Source organism: Gambusia affinis, linkage group LG08, assembly GCF_019740435.1.
Source record: "Gambusia affinis linkage group LG08, SWU_Gaff_1.0, whole genome shotgun sequence".
Lineage (NCBI taxonomy): Eukaryota > Metazoa > Chordata > Actinopteri > Cyprinodontiformes > Poeciliidae > Gambusia > Gambusia affinis.
In genome coordinates this window covers 13,615,323-13,635,938 of record NC_057875.1, presented here as the reverse complement: position 1 = coordinate 13,635,938, position 20,616 = coordinate 13,615,323, and the positions used below count along the sequence as shown (strand labels likewise).

The 20,616-nt window shown below is 37.1% G+C and overlaps 1 protein-coding gene across 2 annotated transcripts in view; it reads left to right on the top strand.

Moving 5' to 3' along the window:
• LOC122835340 (zinc finger protein 469) overlaps nt 1-20,616 on the top strand; it is a 243,791-nt gene that overhangs the window by 89,433 nt on the left and 133,742 nt on the right. For both annotated transcript variants that reach the window (XM_044124333.1, XM_044124332.1), the window contains one exon: nt 10,382-10,437. The gene's annotated coding sequence lies outside the window, so the exon portion shown is untranslated. The remainder of the gene's footprint in view (nt 1-10,381; nt 10,438-20,616) is intronic.

Genomic DNA, 20,616 nt, shown 5'->3' with positions numbered 1-20,616 from the left:
CTTGGCAGTTAAGAGTTTTGATTAATAATGGAGAAAAAACATAAAAGGCTCTGATACCACATATAATTTTATTTAATTGTACACTATTATCTGAAAGTTTTAAAATCTGTTCTTTTTCCACTGATTGTAAGTCTGATCCCTGTTTGGGTCAGCTTACTCTTAAGTAAATATAACATATTATGACTCCTGATCAAACCAAAATAACTCTCTGCCAATATTTCTGCTGATATATTTAATGTGAGGCACATAACCACATTTCCTTTCAGTACACTGTGAGGACACTGCACAGAATTTTTTTAAATAATTGATTTTAAAAGTTGGTATTAGACATTTCCAAATCAAGTATGAGTTGTCATTATAAAACACCCCAGGACATGTGGCTAATTTTTTTACCCAAATGATTTTGTCCAAAAAGAGCAAAGCTGCAAAAGTAAAAAAAGGGCAAAAGGCACCTGATGGTGTTTTGTACATCTGAATTAAAATATTTTTTATACAAATTGTATTTTAGAACATTTTAAGGATTTCTAATATGATATTGTTGCTGTTGCTGAAACTAAAAAGTCCAAGTTAGCACTTTTAACACTATTTTCTAGGAGCTCCAAAAACAACAAGACTTTATTTCATTGGGGTACAAGTGAGTTTACTTGCTTTTTTTGAAGTACACCATGCTCCCTGTTACCCCCTTTTCAAAATGGAGATACCATTTTGATGACAGTTGCATTGCTGCACAGCAGGAATGTCAGCAGGCAAAGTTTTGCTTAAGTATACTTTTCTAGTAAACCTAAACCAGTGGTTCAGTGGTTAAAGTTTTGTAATATCAGTAACGAGCTGTGGAACAGTTAAGCCCTTTGTTTATGAAACCCAAACCCTAACGTAATGTTCAGAATTGAAGTCTACTCTGTACTTGAACATGAATATGGCAATAATCCAACTGTGTGTTCCCCAAAGTGTCAATGTAAATGTTGCCTTAAAGCAGGCTTCTGCATTTTATTGTTTTTGTTCAATTTCAGTTAAAAAGCTCAGAATCTCAAAGCCCTTCTCTTCCATGGAGCTGTACCAGAACACAAATTTCCTCCAGCAGCAGAATCGTTGAGGCCAAACTGGGTATGGGAGTGGAGTTTATCCCTTCAGTTGCTGACCACAAAACAACTAACATATCCAACTGGCAGATGTTATGCAAATGTTTTAACAGCAGATATTTTCAGTGGTTAAGGCATCTTTTTTTTTTTTAAAAAAAAAAGGTTTTTTGTTGGATCTAGTGGCCTTTATTTGAAAGTAGTTTGACAGAGAGGGGGAAGACATGTGGCAAATGTTGCCAGGCCGGGACTTGAACCTGCGACCACCGGCACTAGGACTGAGGCCTCGATACATGGGTTGTGCTTTCCCCCCGCGCCACTGCTGCACCCCTAAGGCATCTTGAAAGAAGAAATCTTTGTAATATCTGATTACTTTTTTATTTCCCTGATGACATTTTCATTGTCTCTGAAGATTTGTTCCTAGAACTAATCCCATTGCAACAAAAATCATCAGTCGTACACCTAATCCTGAACCAGTAGATGAAGTGACCACTGCTTGTAAATCCAAATATGATTCATGCAGAATAACATGTGATCAGACAACCTCTGCATGGTGACAGCAGACCACAATTTCTGATTGACTTGTTTTCATTATGAAAATATCCACAAAGTTACAGCTATGAAAGGAAACTCAAACCAACCCCTTTTACTCTAATAAAAACATACATATCTGATGGTCGTTTTTATTAAGTAGTGATATCAAATTATTATTGTTTTAAGAATGTATGGCTGTTTTATCAATACTGCATAACTTCCCAACCCTATTACTTGATTTAAATTGTCCCAACTTTTAATCTGTTTTACTTTAACAAGTTTAACTTTGCCAACATTTCAAACCAAGACATTATTACAGAGTTGATCATCTAAGTTCATCATATTTTACTAGTAGTGGGAGAGGTTAGCATTACTAAAGCGGCACACTCTGTGTTTCAAAACAAGCAAAGTTTGACAAAAAATAAAGTGAATTTGCTGTTTAGCCTTCCTGTTATCTGTAAAGGTTTTGCTCTCTGTCTCAGCCTGAAAGAACTACAGACACATTTCATGTCACAGAAACATGTTTCTTACAGCTTCTTCCTCTGTCTGCATTTCAAATTTTGGGTCTCACTCAATCAGCAACAGTGTCTAAACTGAAGTATTGTCAGCCTAATCTTGCACTACTTAGCATTGTGGGGGGAAAGTGTGGCAAGTTTGGTTGCCATCAGGACCCATGCCAACAAAAGAAAAGAAGGAGCTGTAGTTTTACTGAGAAACCATGGTTTCAGCCTGAACAAAGCTTTATTGAGGTTGTTTTCACTCATACCACCTCAAGTATTAGTCAAAACGTAAGATCATTGTTAATTTTGTAACACACTTGCATTTCCTCCCCTCCCTAATCTTCAACGCTTTCCTTTTTGCCTGTGGCTCATCTCTCATTGCCGCATTGAGCCACATGGCTATTACTGTGTGCAGGAAAGAGTGCAGAGGACCTAGGGCGTGTTGACATCTAGCTACTCTGTGTGATGTACAAGAGGCATGGAGAAGGGGGAGGGGAGGCAAGCCCCCTTCCAATGTTTGGGAGTCACATAAAACATATTACAGAAGGGTCATAAAAGACAGGCAATAGAGTCCAAATCTAAAACATGTCCCAGATTTCAGCTGTTGTTCACTAGAGAATTACTCCTGTTTCCCTCAACACGCCTCCTCTGCACCCCTTTCTGTCCTTCAGAGGTGAAGAGTAGAACAACACAACAGCATGAAACCAGCAGCCTGCACAATTTGTTGGTCCGATATGTCTTAAAAGAGCATAAATGGCACATGATGGCTATAGGTAAAAGGTGCTGATTAGCCAACAATGACAAAAGCAATAGAAAAGGATCATATTTTCAAACGATTGGGAATATTTCAGCTGTCCGCCAGTGGTACACTTCTAGCTTTCTGTGATGTCTTTTTTTTGTTTTTTTTGTATAATTCAAACTTCCTCTGTCACTGGTTTCAAATCAAACAGCAGAGTGCACAGTGTCCTGCAAAAGAATTCATGGTACGTTTCATTAGTCTTGGAAGTTACAACCAATGGTTAGAAATGATGTCACCTCCAGGTTGAGAGTGTTTTGTGTTTGGAAGAAAATCTGGGGATTTCCCATTTGCTTTGGAAATAACTTGTGTTGTCATGGTAATAGCCGTATATCTTCTCTCATTTTAACAGAAATTGAACATGATTATAAATCTATATTTTATAGAACAGTGTGTTCCAAGGACTTAATGAGAAAAAAAAATTGTCAGCCACTTTTACCGTATTCCATTATTACGGCAGTGTATAAGATACAAAACGACTAAACGATTTGACTGTTTTATCCGTACACAATGGCTCCGTCGTACTGATGGCACTGACATGTTCATTGGCACAGAAATTTACTTTTGGGAAATTATTTAAAGACTTTGAGAAAGACGACTGGCTTTTATAGGTAATCCATTGTGTTTTGCTTTTTGTACAAATTGTTTTGAGAAATGTACTTAGTGTTTTGCAAGTGAAGCACAATTTTCAAATTGTTTGAAACTTTTGTGCTGCAAAAATGTTAGAAAACACTTCATAAAACAAATACCCAACTATATTCTTAGAATTTGGCTGCAGATGCATACACCATATTAGAAATTCACTTTTACTTCCTTTTTTTTGTGGTTTATGTATGCATGATGTTAATTCATGTAAAGAAAAACATGTGTTAATGGAAGGCTGTTTTAGTGCTGCCCACATTAACATTAATGATGTGTAATCATGTTGAGAACATACAAAACCTATATTTTCATAGGCTACACATTCAGCACCTAATGTGTCGCACATTTTAAATCCCTTCTTGATCACCAAAACCCCACATTCACCCTCGCTCTGTCCTATGAAAGAGCCACATACACTCAGAGCTCAGCAGTGCAGGGAGCTTCAAGTAGCAGTTCAAATATACAGTGGTATTCTCAAACAAGTGAAGGCTGCCAACTACAACAGTCCTATTTATTTGTGTATTTATCTGGATTTCCTGTATACCCGTCGAGATGCTTGACGTTGCGGGCTCTGCCATCTAAAGCGCATTTCACAAGTTCTGGCCAGTCCTGCCCAGACTTTGCCATGTTGCATTAAGGCTGGGTTATTTTTCCAGGGGGGCTCATAATGACCTCGCTGTCCTCTTACCTGAGATAGCTCTGTTCTTCCAGCTGCCTCTAAAAGCTTCCACCAGTAAAGACCAGTGACACCATACCCATGGTTTTACTTTGTTTACATGTGTAGACAGTTTGCATAATCCAAAGTGATAGTGTAGTGTAAATTTTGAATATTTATGGTATTCCTTTTCAGGCTCTGTAAGGAATACTCTGAATCTTGACTGATCATTATAAATGTCATTTATAATGATGCACCTGAACTCTTCTTGTTGCAGGGGGAATTACTATCATACAGCATATATGCATGCATGCACCTCCTCTAAAATTTGGGCAAAAGATTCTCGCTGGACATTTGATCACTCTCCTTGTCAGAAATGGCTGAACTCATTTAAATTTGTTTCTGGCACAATGACTTTTTTTTTCGGACAATGTCCTATTTGAAGACCCAAGTGTGTCAGAGTTTTAACCAATTTGATTTGTCACACAGAAATGTACCAGTAAAACTGCCGAGCAATACAGAAGCTCCCAACAACCTGGACTGAAAGTTGCATCAGCCCACATAGACTAGTAAACTCCCTTCTTGAGAAAGGTTTAATGGTCCGATGAGACAAATATTGAGCTGTTTCTTCATACTTGAAGCAAATATATATGGAGGAGTCCTGTTTGGGTCCTCAACCTTAAGAACATTGAACCTAATGTTCAATTTAGGAATATGACTTTGTCATATGTCTTTGTCAGATAATATGAAGAAGATAATATGGAATATGGCACTCTGGGTCTGTTTTGCTGCCAAAGGACAAAGTGGGTTGAATCATGAACATAAATTTATTGACTTGCAACTTCACCTAATCTTAACTGACATACAGTTGAAACTTTTTTCTGTCTGTTTTCGTAGCATTAAATCCAGACACAGTTTTTATATAAGTTGTTTTACAGATATAATTTGGCACCAAAAAAAAAAAAAAAAACACAAAAAAAAACTCAGTTGATTTGTTGCTATAACATTTTCTGGTTTTTAACTGTCTTTGAGCAAAGAATTTCTGTGGAATTTGTTTGGACATTTACAACACCACTTAACATTTTATATACCCCTTCAATTTTATTTGTACAGTGGTGCACTTTATTTACTAATAAAATTTTGTTCTATCAATCCACCAGATCTTCTGCAGTATCCTCGTTATTTCGATGTAAATGCAAAGTATGCTTTCTGGGATTCATTATTCTTAAATTGCTTCTAAGTTAGAATATGTCACAACAGTCGAGCTTCCAACTTTTCTATCACCCAGCTTAATAACAATGGCTCTTCTCCATGCAGTAAACCATTTCAGTGAGCCAACATACAACCCCCCTGTTTTCTAAGTTAATTGGAATGCAGCACTTACTCACATTATTGGTCTCATGTGAGCTTTTACTGCAAAAATGTTCTATAAGGCACTCTCAGGAAAATCCTAAATTTAACAGACCTACAAGTCTAATGTCAAAAAACTTTTCACAAGGTTTTATGTGTTAGTAGATTAACTTGCTTTTTACTAACTATTTTACATGGGTATTTTCTGCTGTTTTATATTAGAGACCTTGAGAGCCACTTTAAGTAGGTAGCTGTGTGTGTATGTGTGGGTTTGCTCTGAGATTTTTCGCATTCCTTTAGGAAGTGAAGCTTTGCAGGTTTGTTGATTTTAATGTGACATTGACATTTACAGTAGATTTATTCTGATACTTAAAAGTTGAAGGCTAGTGTAAGGATTTATTCTCCTATTCTTGTGCACATGCATGTGTGTGTGGACAAAAGCCTTCACACATTTATAGGGAGGAAATGGAAATGTTTCTCTAATTACTTGCAGAAGGTTCAAAGCGATATGGAATTCTGAAGTGCTTTGTGTTTTCATGCCAGGTAAATCTAATTTAAATTGAAAATATTATTGCCACCATTTAGTCTCAGGGAAATAAAACTAACCATCTGTTGCTTTTACTACTTGCAATACAGATGGTAGGTTTCTTTTACTTACAGTAACAGATTCTGGTGTTGCCATTGTAAGTGTGAACCTATGTGTCTTTTTGAATTTCTGCCTTGCATATCTGAACTATATTTTTATTAAATCAGTGATGTCCACTGGCTTAATAAAGTTATTCCACTTCAGTCCTCAAGAGCCAGTGTCTTGCATGTTCTAGTTCTTTCCTCATTTAATAGGACGAGGAGGAGGAGGATGAAGAAGAAAAGGAAGCCAAGGAAAAGGACAATTTGCCGATATTCCATTTCCTTTCCCTGGCCTTTTTTTTCTTCTTGTTCTTCTTCCTCCTAGTCCTCTTCCTGTTCATCTACTATTGGGCCAAGTTCTGCGTTGTCTGTCACCAAATTTGAGCAGAAGGTCTGGCCAATCTGATCAATCAAAACAGTTACCGTCCCCAACTGACAAATACACCCTCCAAGCACAAAGAGCAACCAGAAATTTCTGGCAAAAGGCTAAAGACGGGGATCCATACCGAGCTGACACTTTGTATTTCTTTTTTTAAGCTGCTCCCCTTATATTCTCCATTTGATGTAACCCCAAGGTTCTGTTTTTGGGACTCTGCTGTTTTGTATTTAATTTTGTCCCTCTTGGGGAGATATACTGTCACTGCTGTACATATTATATTTTGCTGAACACGTTGCTTCACACAAATGAAGTATCTCCACAGTTTGTTGAAGTGCTTAAACTCTTTTAAGTAGAGGATGACAAAAAGTTTTCTTTAATTGAGGGTAAGACTTAAAGTTTTCTTATTTGCTTACATACTTAACTACAGAGCTGTTTTTCTCATTTTATCATTTTATCACCAGCGTAATGTCAGCATGACACAGAAGCTTTGTGAGGTCATGTATTGTTTTGTGCTGATTGAAAACCAAGCTGCAATTGCTAACTGAACAGTTTTGTTTTAAGCCAGAAAGCAACCAATAATAAAAGGATAGTAAAATTGCTGCTGGCTTCAGGCTCTCATGCATGTCACTCCCTGGATGCAGGGTCATTAATGCCTGCATCAATATCCATTAGAGAGCTGGAACAAAAATAAGCACAAAAACTTGACAAAAACCCATGCACATTTACAATATGTTAAAAAAGAAACAACCTTCGTGATATTTACCACATTGTTTTAGAGGGTTAAGATGACTGCATACTGTAATTACACATATTTCATGGATTAGGCAGTCATGTGCTGGATGTGCACTGTTTCAATTCTTCCAATTCAGCATCCATCACTAGCAAACATTTAAGTCTCTCTCTCTCTGCTCACAATTAATGCCTGGTCACAGCTTGATTTATTTATTTTCTCTGGGTGGTACCTTCTTGCCATGATTTGTGTTTTTACACAGCCTCTGTGGGAGCACTGGGAAGCTGTAAAAACACTGCCATTGCATCACTGCACTGTTTCTTTTTATTAACACTCAATTTGAACTTGACCCTTTTTGGTACACTTTGTTCTCAATTTATATGTACTAAATTGAGAAATTACTTACCTATCTGTTTTATTTAGTATATAATATTAGACTGACATTGAGGCCAGTCCCTCTCTCTATAATTTTCTCAGTTCTTACTTTTTAGTTGCTTTTCAATGCACACAAAAAATCCTAATTATCTTCAAAGATACTCTGCATTGAAATTAACAGTGCATGAGATATGTGAAAATTTGCAGATGTGAAAAGATGGCAAAGACATCAAAAAGACTTTATAATTGCAGCAAAACCTTTATACAAATTTGTATTTAAAAAATAGAGACTGAGCTGATTCAATCGGGTGCCTGGAGTGACTTTTGAAACAATTCAGAGCAGAACTTGAATGTGTTCATAATATCAAGTAGGGATGTTTTAAGTGATTATTTTAGTAATCAGGTACTCTTGTGATTATTCTGATTGAGTAATTTAATAAAAGATGTCATAAAATATTAGTAAATATTGCCATTACAGCAGTGTTAATATTGCATATCTGTAATATATGCAATATTAACATGTATTGCATATATTACAGGTACATTTTCTAACGTTTTCTGTAGGCTAGGAAATTTACCTGTAGCAACAACAGTTGTGCTCTACATAGTAAAGGGAATACCTGTAGCAACAATAGTTGCTACAGGTAAATTGTTGCAGGTAAAAAATTACCGTTGTAATTGTTACAGGTAAAAAAATTGTTCATTTTTAAAGTTAACCACTAGCAAAAATTGTTCAAAAAATTGTAATTATAATCAGTTTAATAATAAAGCAGCAGGCTCACAAACGCACTTCTAAAGAAATTTCTATATTCTAGTTTTTAGCTCGTGTTCATCTGCAGGCAGTTAAATAGATAAATTCAAATTTTGCCCAGCCATTCAGAGCTTTGGTGTCCATGTGCGCAATGTCACACACAGAAATGCATATGCCGGTTATGCATATGTATTTCTGCTCTGTCACCCATTTGTTACGACCGTGATGGTGGTAAATTTATTTTCGTATTCGTCGGTAAATCTACTCTTTTGCTAAGCATCAGCTAGAGCACAGCAGCCCACTGTGTTAGTTTCCTCTCCACCTTTCTAAATACACCTACCATGCTCCTTGCTGCCGTTTGCTCTGATCCAGCCACTAGGGAGGAGCTCTGGGAGGAAAAAGGCTTTTGTATTCTATACATCATAGGAGTCATTTTAAGGATGGCACTCAAAAATGATAAAAATCTGGATATAACCATCCATTAATGAAATGATGCAAACCAAACTTGAAAATTCATTATGGTTATACTGCTAATACTTCATAGACAGAGGTGAGAACATTGCGCAACACAAATAATCACCCTGCCGGAAAATGGTGTGCTAAATATTAAAACATAACGTAACAAAGCTTCAAGGCAGATAATTTGCCTTATAGCACTAATGTCAAGACAAATAAGTGTTTTTTTTTTTTTTTAAAGGAATCAGCAATTTCATACATACAAAAAGGCATAAGAATGTCATGCATAATTTGAATGTAATTCTTGGGTTATTTTGCTAGAGATTAATAATATTCAGATTGCTGGATACTACAAAACGTCATATTCCCTTTACTATGTAGAGCATATGCTACAACGTAGGGGTAGGAGTACTGACATTTCCAAAAAGACTTGCAGATGAAACTGCAACAAAAGCTGGTACACCAAGGTTTGACTCAGGGCAATTCTGTTCAAATGCACACAAATGCACAGATTTATATTTCAAAACAACTTAAGCAAAGTGTTATTTTTGTCCCACTTCACAGTTTATGCACTACTTTGTGTTCTATTGTGTAATTCACAACATAAGTGTATGGTTAGACTAGGGAATGTGGCAAAACATTGTAACTTATAACACACATCACATACATGGATCTGGAATTGTTTTAAAGTTGCTTATAGTACTTTGGACATGGCCTTTGTCAGTGTGGAGAAACAAAAACAGGCAAAAAGCAGCTGTGTATGGATATGAATCCATCCAATTCAGTGTTTATGCAAACATTAGGACCGTACATCTATTGCAAGAGCTTTTCTCCTGCTTTTGGACCTATTCCCTCCTCATTTCATTGTATCCTTCTACTCAGCCTTGCCCAGCTCATTAGAGTCTAATTCTCTTCATGTGTGGACAGGCAGAACAGTAGTTTGTTTGTGTTACAGAATAATCCTTAATCAATCCAAACCAAACTACAGTGTCTCATTATCTCTTGGAACATGCCAGCTTTGTACAGATGGAAACATGCCTGTCTGGTTTAAACAGGGTCATATGAAAAGGGCACAGAAGAAGCTTGACCAGACCATTCTAATGTATATGCACAGACAGACGAATGAGCCCATATATGGTGGTAGGGCTGAATGAACCTAATGCATGGAGTGACTTTTGAAAGAACGCAGAACATGTGTTCATAAAGTTAAGGCAAATAAAAGTTTTTTAAAAGGAAAAAAAACGACTTCAGTTGCTCAAAAGACACATGAGAACTTCGTGCATCATTTGAATATAATTGTTGGACATTTTGCCAGAGATTAATAATAGACAAAATACTGGATGCTGCAAAGCATCATATTTTTTTCATTAGGCAGAAAGCACGCTGCAACACGGGGTGAGGATATCAGATGCACTAAAAGTTGGGTCTGTGTGGGCCCTACAGTAGGCACCATATGTTACTCAGGACTTTCCCAACTGCATTTCCTCATTATCGGATCTCTTCTTTCCAGATCTTTCATCGCTCCTTGGCACTGATTCCACAGAGAGAACTTCTGCAAACCAAAAAGTAAGTCCTTCTGATGTGGTCACACTTAGACATTTCTGTCTTTTCCTTCCTTGTGTCTGTTTTTGTTGTGCATTTATATGGAGTTCTGATTCCACTTCACGCACACAAACATATTCTATTGAAAATCTTGACTGACACGCTTCAAAGCTCTGATTTCCTACCGCCCCCTGGGAGGAGCTGTCCATTACAGTGACAGGCTTGACTTTTTAAAAATATTATTTGATATCAGGCCAGAGAGGTTAGAAAGAGACAGATGCTGTCAGTGAGTGATGGATGAGCTTCTCTTAAAAGGCCATCAGGGAAATAATAGGAGGCCCAACGAGCCATGAAAGCACAAAACTAAGCTAGGACAGTCTTCACTGTCTACCCCTTCCCTGCTCACATCTTGGTAACTGTCAGCTTGAAAAATGTCACCAATTAGAAAGTATGATAATGTAAAGGTAGTTTGATGTGATGGATTGTGAAACATCTCTGGTGGTCGTGATTATCAGAGAGGAACTTAGAAAAAAGCAAAAGTTATACAAAAAAAGATGCTTTAAAAAGCTGCAGCTCTGCTACAGAAAATTGATTTTTCAGTTTTTATCTTGATTATAGTATTTATATGTTTTTAATTAAATATATTCAGAAAATTTAACACAATACATTTACAAATAAACCTAGAGAGGCGTCACGAAAATTGGATATAGGCTTTCAGAAAGATGCACAATTGGATGTGTATCTTAGACTCAGATGATGTTACAAAATCACAAAATGGAATTATGAGTTTTGGTCTTAAGAAAATTCTGACAGAAAATGTTTAAACATTAGTATGTAACTCTAAGCTCACCGGTCATAGAGTTTTACAATGATCTAAAGCATGCCACTACTCAAAAATGAATTAAATTAATTATTTTGGAGTGGCCAAGTCAAAGTCTGTACTCAAATCTGATTGAGATGCCTTGGGATCATTTGAGTTCATGTTTATAAACTTCAAAAAGAAATCTATAAAAAATGTTATTGCAAATACTTGATGGGAGTTGTGACAGCCAGGGATTACACAAGCATCTATTAGGTTTAGTGGGCAACTACTTTTTCACATAAATAACTTGTTTGGTGAGAATACATTCTTCTGTGAATAAAATCATTTGACAACTGAATATTGTAATTTATTAAAAGATTTTTAAAGGGTTTTCTGAATTTTGTATTTTCTGAAATGAAAATTTATTTTACATCATGTATTGAGTCTAAAACAAACAAACAAACAAAAAAAGTAGAAGAAATCTACAAAGATGCACATACTTTGTCCCAGCCCTGTCGGTGTGTTTTACGCATGGAAACAGAACCCATGTTGCTGTTACCAATCCATGAGGCAGTCTGCTGTTCTTTCATTTGATTGTCAAAAAACATGAACAAGTCTAATTACACAAGTTTCATCATTTTCAAGTCTCAGACATAAACATAGATTTCTTTCTTTTTCAACTTATTAAAATATATTATCAGATGTTTAAACAGGAAAGTAATACAGAAACATTTTCTTCACAGCAGCTCTATCACACCCTTATTTCTCTAAAAGTTGAGCGAAATTGAGGCCATGGAGACAAATAGGCAGCATTTATTAGCCCCCAATTCCCTTTTTAATTAAAACATTTTGACTTAATGTTTCGTCTGACGCCAGACTTGGGACTAGTATTGGAGAATGAGTCAGAGCTGAAGAAAAAGAGCTCAGAGAAGAGAAAGATGGACGGAGACAGAGATTGAGGACTTCTTAGTCAAAACAAACTGTGCAGACAGGCAAACCATAGACAAATTATCTAGTTTGTCTTTATAGTTCCGTACTGCTCATGGTTTAAGGCTGTTCTTCTAATGATTTATTTTCACACTTAAAAAGGCTTGAGCTTAGATGTGTGCTTGAGTCCTGTTGGGGTTGTTAGTTGACAAATGCAATTAATCTTAGACCCACTGTTTTTCTGCTCTTGTTTAAATGCCCACAGTCAAAAGTATTGGCCACAGTTTGAATAACTTAATCTCAATAAATGCTTCACCAATTCTGCAGACAGCTAAAAAGCAGTAAACACGAACTGTCCCAGTTTTCAATTTGACAACGCTATTCGAGAAGTAAACCAAAGTGGATCCAGGAAAACCTATGCTATTAAAACAGGGACATCAGTCTGGTAAAATCATAACACACTGGCTTTGAAAGCATTTTGCTGATCCTGTGAGAGTTTTCCACGGGGGTATTTCGCTCAGAGAAACAGCAGAGCCCTGGTGTCTGCACACTCATGGAGAACAGTAACAATACTGAGGTTTAACAGCTCTACCTGTTTAATTTAAGTGTTTTTTAAAAGTGTTTACAGTGCTAATTTTACAGAAACCTTTGTTAATGCAATAGAAAACACTATGGTAATATTTTAGAAATACCACAATATGCTAATCCGTGCGTGCGTGTTTGTGTGTGGGAAGAGGATATGACAAAGCACATGCTCTCTTGCCAAGGATGTGTCTTGGACTGTGTTAAGGGTTGGGACTGTGTCTGTTTGTGGGCGCGGGATTGTTTTTTACCATCTTTGATCTAATTGCTGGGAAGAGTTGATTTAGTGTGCCTATAAGTCAAACTTTTCTCACTTGGCTGAGGACTTCGAATGCTCCGATATCAAAATCTCCCTATTCAAGACCCAGAGCTACCTTGTAAATCCATTAAGACATAAATTATCAGAAGAATGGCTCAGTTTGGTACTGCGGGTTTTTAAGGGGTAATCAGCAGAAAGGAGAACACTGTTTATGTGTTCTCTGGTAGCAGAGGAGAATGTTCATGTGTCCTGGGGTAAAGGAAGGGAAACAGAGGGAAGCTGTGGCGTCTTGTCCTTCGCCAGCCGCCTTGACCACTGGCATGTCTGTCTCTGTTGCTCTACCTCAAACAGCCATGTTAGTTTGTTCATCTCTTAAAATGTACAATGTCTTCTGACTCTGCGAGGTATGAATGGGAACATCGGGGCGCCTCATGTGGGGAGGTGGATGATTCAAGTGGCTGTCGGTATTCTTTTTCCATCAACATCTTTTTACCCACAGCTGATTGCTACCACATTGATGATGGTTAGTCAGGGGAGAGTGCTGTATATTTTAGAGCTGCTGTGCCAGACCGGCTTCATTCTTTGTGGCATGAAGAGTCGTGTATCAACCTCTGGCCTGTTCCCACCGTAGCATCACTGTCACATCCCACATCCCCAATTCTGTCCCTGATCCACATCTCTACTAAAGCCCTGGCTGTGGCTTCAGTAGTTTTACTGATCTGCAGTTGTGTTTTCAAGAGTCAACAAAGACACTAGTTGAGAGTTAAGGAATTCGGCTAAGAGCGTTTTGGATAATTTCACAAAGACTCTTTTGTTTTATATATGACTTATCCAAATTAGTTTTCTTTTTTCCAACCCCAAATCCCTGCAGTTTCCCGCAGCCTGTCTCCCCGCTCTGCCTCATCTCATCTCTGTGTAGAATATGAGCCTTTTGCTATCAATCTCCAACATTATATTTGACTCATTTTCCAGACTTCTCAGCTCTCCCGGTCTGGGTTTTATAAGAGCAACAACTTTATATTCATGTCTCATGCAATTTAATCCAGAAATTAGAAACTGTAAAATTTTGAGTCAGCATGGAACTAATTTTGCAAGTGTGCATTAAACTAAACCAGAATAAACCTTTTGGCCTCCTTTTTTATTTCTTTCTGGCACACCTAAGCACCCCTTGTTTAGCTTGTTTTATCTCTGGAAACTGCTACTCCTATCCAGAAACATTCACATTTCAGCATTGATATATGATAAATATAGGCATGTCTAAGCATGACAATAGTCTAGTATTGAACATATGCATTTATTTTAAAGCAACCTATTCTCCTGAGTACATATGAATTTAGTGAATGTTGTGTCTTCCCCTAGCCTTTATCATTAAGTTAAAAAAACAAACTATTGGACACACTTTTTCAGTTGCAAGACATTCAATCACATGGTAGCTTCTCAATGGATTTAGGCATCTGGACATGTTGAGGAAATCTTTGTGAAGGTCAACCCAACTTCAGAATGAAGAAAAAAAGGATTTAAGGGACTTTGAACATTACAGTACGGTTAGAGTCAAATGGGCTAATCTCAATATTTCAGAAACTGGTGATCTAAAGACATTATTACCAGAACCATACCTTGGGTCTATATAGAATGAGCTGAAAAATTTGTGTATGACATGTACCAGTAACACAAGCTCTTTTTGTACAACTCATCAATCCTTGAAACAGGTGGTCTACAGAAGCAGAAGAACGCACTAAGTGTCATTCCTGTTACCTGAGAACAGAAAAATAAGGCTACACTGGACACAAGTGCATCAAATTTAAACAAAAACAGATTAGCACAATGTTGACTGTGCTGACAAGTCTCAATTTAAACTGCAATATTCAAATGGTTGCCCATTGTGTCCAAAGTTTGGAGACTATTTGCAGCCCTTAGAATCTGTTTTTGTTTCTTTCGACCACAGTTCTAGAAGAGTCCGAATGTGACCCTCTAGCAAATGGATCTGATACCAATGGAGACACTTTTTGTCATTTTAAACATAGTAACATGGGCACGTTTATATCAATGGCTCATGCTTACAATTCAGCTTTCTTAGCAGACTTTAGGCCTTTATGTATCAGTTGAACATTGGCTAAACGTCACTGTTGCTGACCATGATCAAATGTGCCCATGTCTTGGCTACTTTCAGGAGAATAACACACCATATTTCAAAGCTCAAATTATCTCAGACTTGACAATGAGTTCATTGTACTTCAATGGCCTCAACTGTCACCAGACCTTTGTCTACAGCTCAAACATCTGCAGTGACTGTGTGATGTCAACATGTCAGCATCTACCAGAATCTCTGGGCAATGTTTCCGTCTCATGGTTGAATCTGAGACGGAAGAACTACATGAACAACTGATGTATTTTTGATGCCAAAAGGGAGACCAACTCAGTAAAAGCAAGGTGTATCTAAAGTAGTGGCTGATGAGTGTATTTCAAACTAATCTAGACTCCCAAGAGCCTTTTAGGAAGTGGGAGGGCTGCAGTTTGGAGGTGTGGCGCTTGTGTACAGATGTATATCATTCTTCTATGTGACATTTATGGAAAGGTTTACTACAGCAACAATCAAGGAGCTTTATTAGCACCCAATTACTGCCATAAAATTTCTTGGATCTGCTCCTTTCTCCTCAAGTTCTTCTAAGTACTATTAGAAACAAGGAACTGCCAAACTTTAGATCTACAGAGACAGAATATTTGCCCAATTGCATCAGGTTTGTTACAGTTATTAGTACAGAGTGCACATCTGCTAAAGAGTACATGAGAGTTCTAAGTTATGTAAAAGCTGCTTTACCTCTAATGAGAGGTAAAGCAGAGAGAGAGAAAAAGAGGCTTACATGGACCACAGTTGAAGAAGATGATGGTTATTGGCCTGACAAAGTTACACTTTCTCTCAACCTACACTTCCACCTCGCTTTAGACATAGTTCACTTACATTAAAAACAATGGTGGTGAGATCAGAGATTGTATTATATACAGTCATGATTGCCAGGAGCTGATGCAATACAGAACTGCTTGTTTGAAGAACAGAATTTCATTTTCAATAGCTGCCACAAATCTAGCCAACACTTTGATACAACCGCTAAAGCACAGAGCTCGTCCTAAAATATATTCTTCTGCGGTTGTAAATGCAGAGCTTCTTCTTGATGTTTCTGGGATACCTTCCAGCTCATGTTGCGAGCTCTTTGGGCACCATTGTAGAGATTCCACATCACAGTAGAGGCTGCTGAATTTGTTCTGTTTCACAAGAGACCTGTGTAATATACAGGATTTATCTTCACTCTGACTTTATACTCTAAGGTAATACTAGAAATGAAGAGCTTCAGTCCTTCTGGGAGTTTTACGGAAGGAAATGATTATGAAGACTGTCCAGTTCTGGCAGCAGAATGGCTGCTTCATTACACGGACAGGTCCAGTGGATGTATCGAAATGAATTGCTTTAAGGAGGTATTTCCTTGAGACAGACAGGCTGCTTAGAATGACTGATGATGGGGCTTTAAAGGACCCAAAAGACTTCTGCTTTCTGCTGTTTTGTAATATTATTAAAGCCTGTAGTTATCTTGCTTTCTTTCTACAGACTTCACAACAATTTTTAAAAGAAGAGGTCTCTTCCCACATGAACAATTTTCAAAACCACCACAGTATTTTACTTTTTTCTCTTGCCTGCACAATAAAGAGTTGAAATCAACAATTACTTTCACTAAACATGATTCTGTAAACGTTCACCTCTATGCCCAAATGTTTATGGATCTGCAGCTGTGCTGTATTGTATTTGGATTATATTTACCAGTAGTATTTTCTGTTTGTAACACATCTCTTATTTTTCTTTTTTCTCTGGAAATATCACTGTTTCATAACGATCATTCCTCAATGCATACCTTTCAAGAGACATTTGAGATCTGCTTTGACAACTTGTGACTTAAAATATTATCTATTCTTAGTACTTATTCTGATATAAGGAAATGTTGGTATGTGAATACATTAAATAATACTTACCAACAGAGTCACATGGTTGTTTCATCAGTGATCCTAATGTACCCTGTTTTGTAAGACTATTGGCCTACTAACCAGAATAATATAGAAAATATATTGAATAATATGTGATATCCTGCCATATTTATGATTATTTAGAGCCTTAAAGTATTAAAGAATTTTTCTAACAAGAGAATCAAGGCTTTATATATAGTGGTTTAGTTGAATTTGCAATTGTTTGTCTACAGGTGCAAAATAAAAGAAGGAATTCACAAACAAATGAATCTCAGTTTTGGCAAATAGGTGAACTGAAACCTCCAGAAACTCAGTTTGTGTTTTTTTTACTTTGTTTTTCTTTTAATGTTAGACACGAAGAATGTTCCATAGTAGAAATAGGAACACAAGAACCATTGCAGCTGGGATTTCTTCAGTGAAAACAAATTTTTCAAAAAATAATGCTTGCTCATTCTGATTTGGATGCTGTACTGCTGAAAAGTTATGCTGCTACTCCTGCCACTTTTTCAACATCTGTTATGATGCGTAACCATGTAAACTGAAAACTTGTTTGCACATGGGAGCATCTAACTAAGCTTTCGAAGCCCAAATAATGCCTGGAATAAAACCCCAAATTCAGATGAGTTGTTGAGAACATGTCATAAATGTGTGCCAGAGGAAAAATGAACCGCAGGAGGATAGAGAAAAGTTAAAATGTATTTTCCTCAATTGTCATGAGTAATATCTGAATGTTGGCAAAAAGAGAAATTAAAGTGCTCTGAAGAATAAAATAAGAGAACTAGGAAGGAAGCATTGCATCTGTATTTCTTTAAGACAGATCTGCAAAAGACTGTTTCAGGTACTTATTCTCAACCTGGATCTCAAACTTTATAGTGTATAGATTGCAGACAGAGCATAAAGAATGAGAGAGTATTCTGTCAAGTGGGCTTGTTTTGTCGTTATTCTGTATAGATGTGGATCTGTGTGCTGTAGGTTTTTGTCCGTCTCATGAACCTGGGCAGTTCATAACATTGACAGAAACTCATAAGAGATCACTTTTGAATAAACGGTGACAGCAAAATGTAATTTCATATGCTTTGTTTCTTCTTCCAAGCTTAATCACACAACCTAATTCATCAATCCAGCTCAGTTAAATGGTTAAGCATTCTCAGTTTTTTGTGTATGTCTTCAATATCTTATAACATGGAGATTTTATTTTTTAAATTAATTAAGTACTTTATATTATTATTTTTTCCCTCTTTAAATTCCATTTTCCTATTTGTGTATTTTGGTTTCTACCTGCCATCCAGCTTTTGTTTCATCCTCCGGTTTCATGATTTGACGTCAGGCATCACTAGTTATTTTGATCTGGAGGGTTTTTTATTTCCCAGCAAATTGTTTTGGTTGTTTAAGCCAGAAAGTGAGTGAATAGGCTTTAATGCTTCTTTTGTTTGAAGCCATTTGGCTCGACTGATTATGGAAGGTTGCCTCGCAGATGTATGCATTAATGAAAAAAAAAGGCTCTCTGGAGGACATGAATAGAGAATGGATGAATGTACAGTGCTCCTGTTGTGCTAAAATGTGCAGTCATGCCTTTGAGAGTCTGCATGCGGTTCAGGATGTTAGTGTATGCGCCTGTTTCCGCATCTTGTCTCCGGGCAGCCCGAGTTGCCACATGATTGATGACTTGTGTACTAAAGTGAAAGTCTCTTAAATTAAACCAAAATGGTGCTCAGAATGTATGACTTCATCAGACCTGCTCAACTCTATGTAGGTTTAATGAAATGTGGCAAATTCTCCTGCTTCAACTCAGACCATGCATTTTATTCCTCATGCATTTTATCCTTCGACCGTGTCCTTCAGCTGCCATCATTGCGAGTGCTCACACACTGGGTGATTTGCAGTAACTGAGCTCATTTTTGTGTCATTATGACACTGTGGTTATTAGTAAGATATATGATACTTGTTTTAAAGCACTTAAAGTCATATCTTACGGCATTAGAGTCACAGTCTGCTCCAGTGCTCATGGAGGAGAATAAAGACAGAAAATTGAAAGTGTACTCATATTGAATATTAAATAATATGGGAACATATTTTTTCTTCTCTTTTTCCTCCCACCTTTCCTGCCTTCGTATTTGAAGCATACCTTGTGACATGGCATTTATTACTCAACAAAAACGATATCTGGAGCATGTATTTCTGAGCTTTTACATTTACATGTCCTGGTAGTTCTCTAAAGTCATGTGACCAAAACCTGCAGGTTGTGCTAAGTAAAAGGCTAAAAACTAAAGATAGCAGAGGCTCCTCAGCAGCAGCCCTACCAGTGTCTAACACACTCTTTTGCTAGATTTGTATTATGTCAATCAAATTCAGCCATTGTCTAACCTTGTCTGATGTAGCTGGGTCTCATGGGGACTAGTGCCCACCTCCAGTGGCCATTAGCCAAAAGATCAGGTACATCATGGACATTCAACCAACAAATAAAAACATGACAAAAAATATTTGAGTTGATGTTGTTCAGTAGCAGATAAGTAAAAATGTAAGCATTTTGAGTGATCAGGACCCTGTGCTAATGGGTAGTCTGTAAAAGTAAAAAAAAATGCCTGATTTGTTTTTAAATAAAAGTGGACCTCTACTTGCTGAAGCTGAATTGACAAAGTCAAATCAAATGCTGTACTAAAGTCTTTTTATAATAAAAATTAAGAGAAGGAACAATTTAAAGTCCTACAAATTATGACCAAAATTTGACTGACCACCAACACCTCCAGCTTCCTGCCATGTTTTTTTTGTGCAAATATAATTTCCAAACCAGTGATGTGGCTATAGTAGCATGTCACCATCATTTCCTGATCATTCTGCCATCTGTGGAATGTGGACACCTATTCCAAGAATTCCTTTGACTGCTTAAATGTCGAAATGTTTTCCACACATGGGAAAGCATTAACACAGTTATCTTTCCGTGAGCTGTTTTGTTCCCTTCAGTATTTTTGCTGACAATACTTAACAGATTCCAGAAATTTGTACTTTTATTTTTATTTTATTTTTACTTTAGTGTTAGTTACTTTGAAGTTTTGAGTTTGGTTTGTATTCAGGTATATATCATTTACTTTGTTGCTAGTTGTCCAAGCAGCTCATCCTCATTAGTCTGGAACCAGACTGTAGTCGTCTACCAGTTGTATGCAAGCAGGTGGCCATGATACTCCCATTAATATATAAAGGGTTAATGGTTTTCTTTCTCTGCTAGGATAAGCATAATGAATTCAGACAGGTGTGCTAACACCACCCTCTCACCTGCTAGAAACCTGCTAGGACAGGAGCTTATAGAATGTGCAGGAAGCCAGTTGAAACAGAGGGGTCTTCATTGCATATTTACATCTTCCTGAATGCCTGGGGTGAGCACAGAGCTTTGTTTAATCGGAAACTCAGTGTCACTGCTGGCTCATTCTCAAACAGCATCTGCAGGCTTGAATATCCATTTCCTGTTTTTGGATGACAGTGGACTTCTATATGGACTGAGAAAAAAAAAAAATTGGAAGGAAATAACTTATTCAGTGGGGAAAATAATTATTTTATCCTTTGCTGAGTTTTCCAGTTTTTATTTGTATATAAACCAGATAAGTTTAATTTTCCAACATTTTTAATG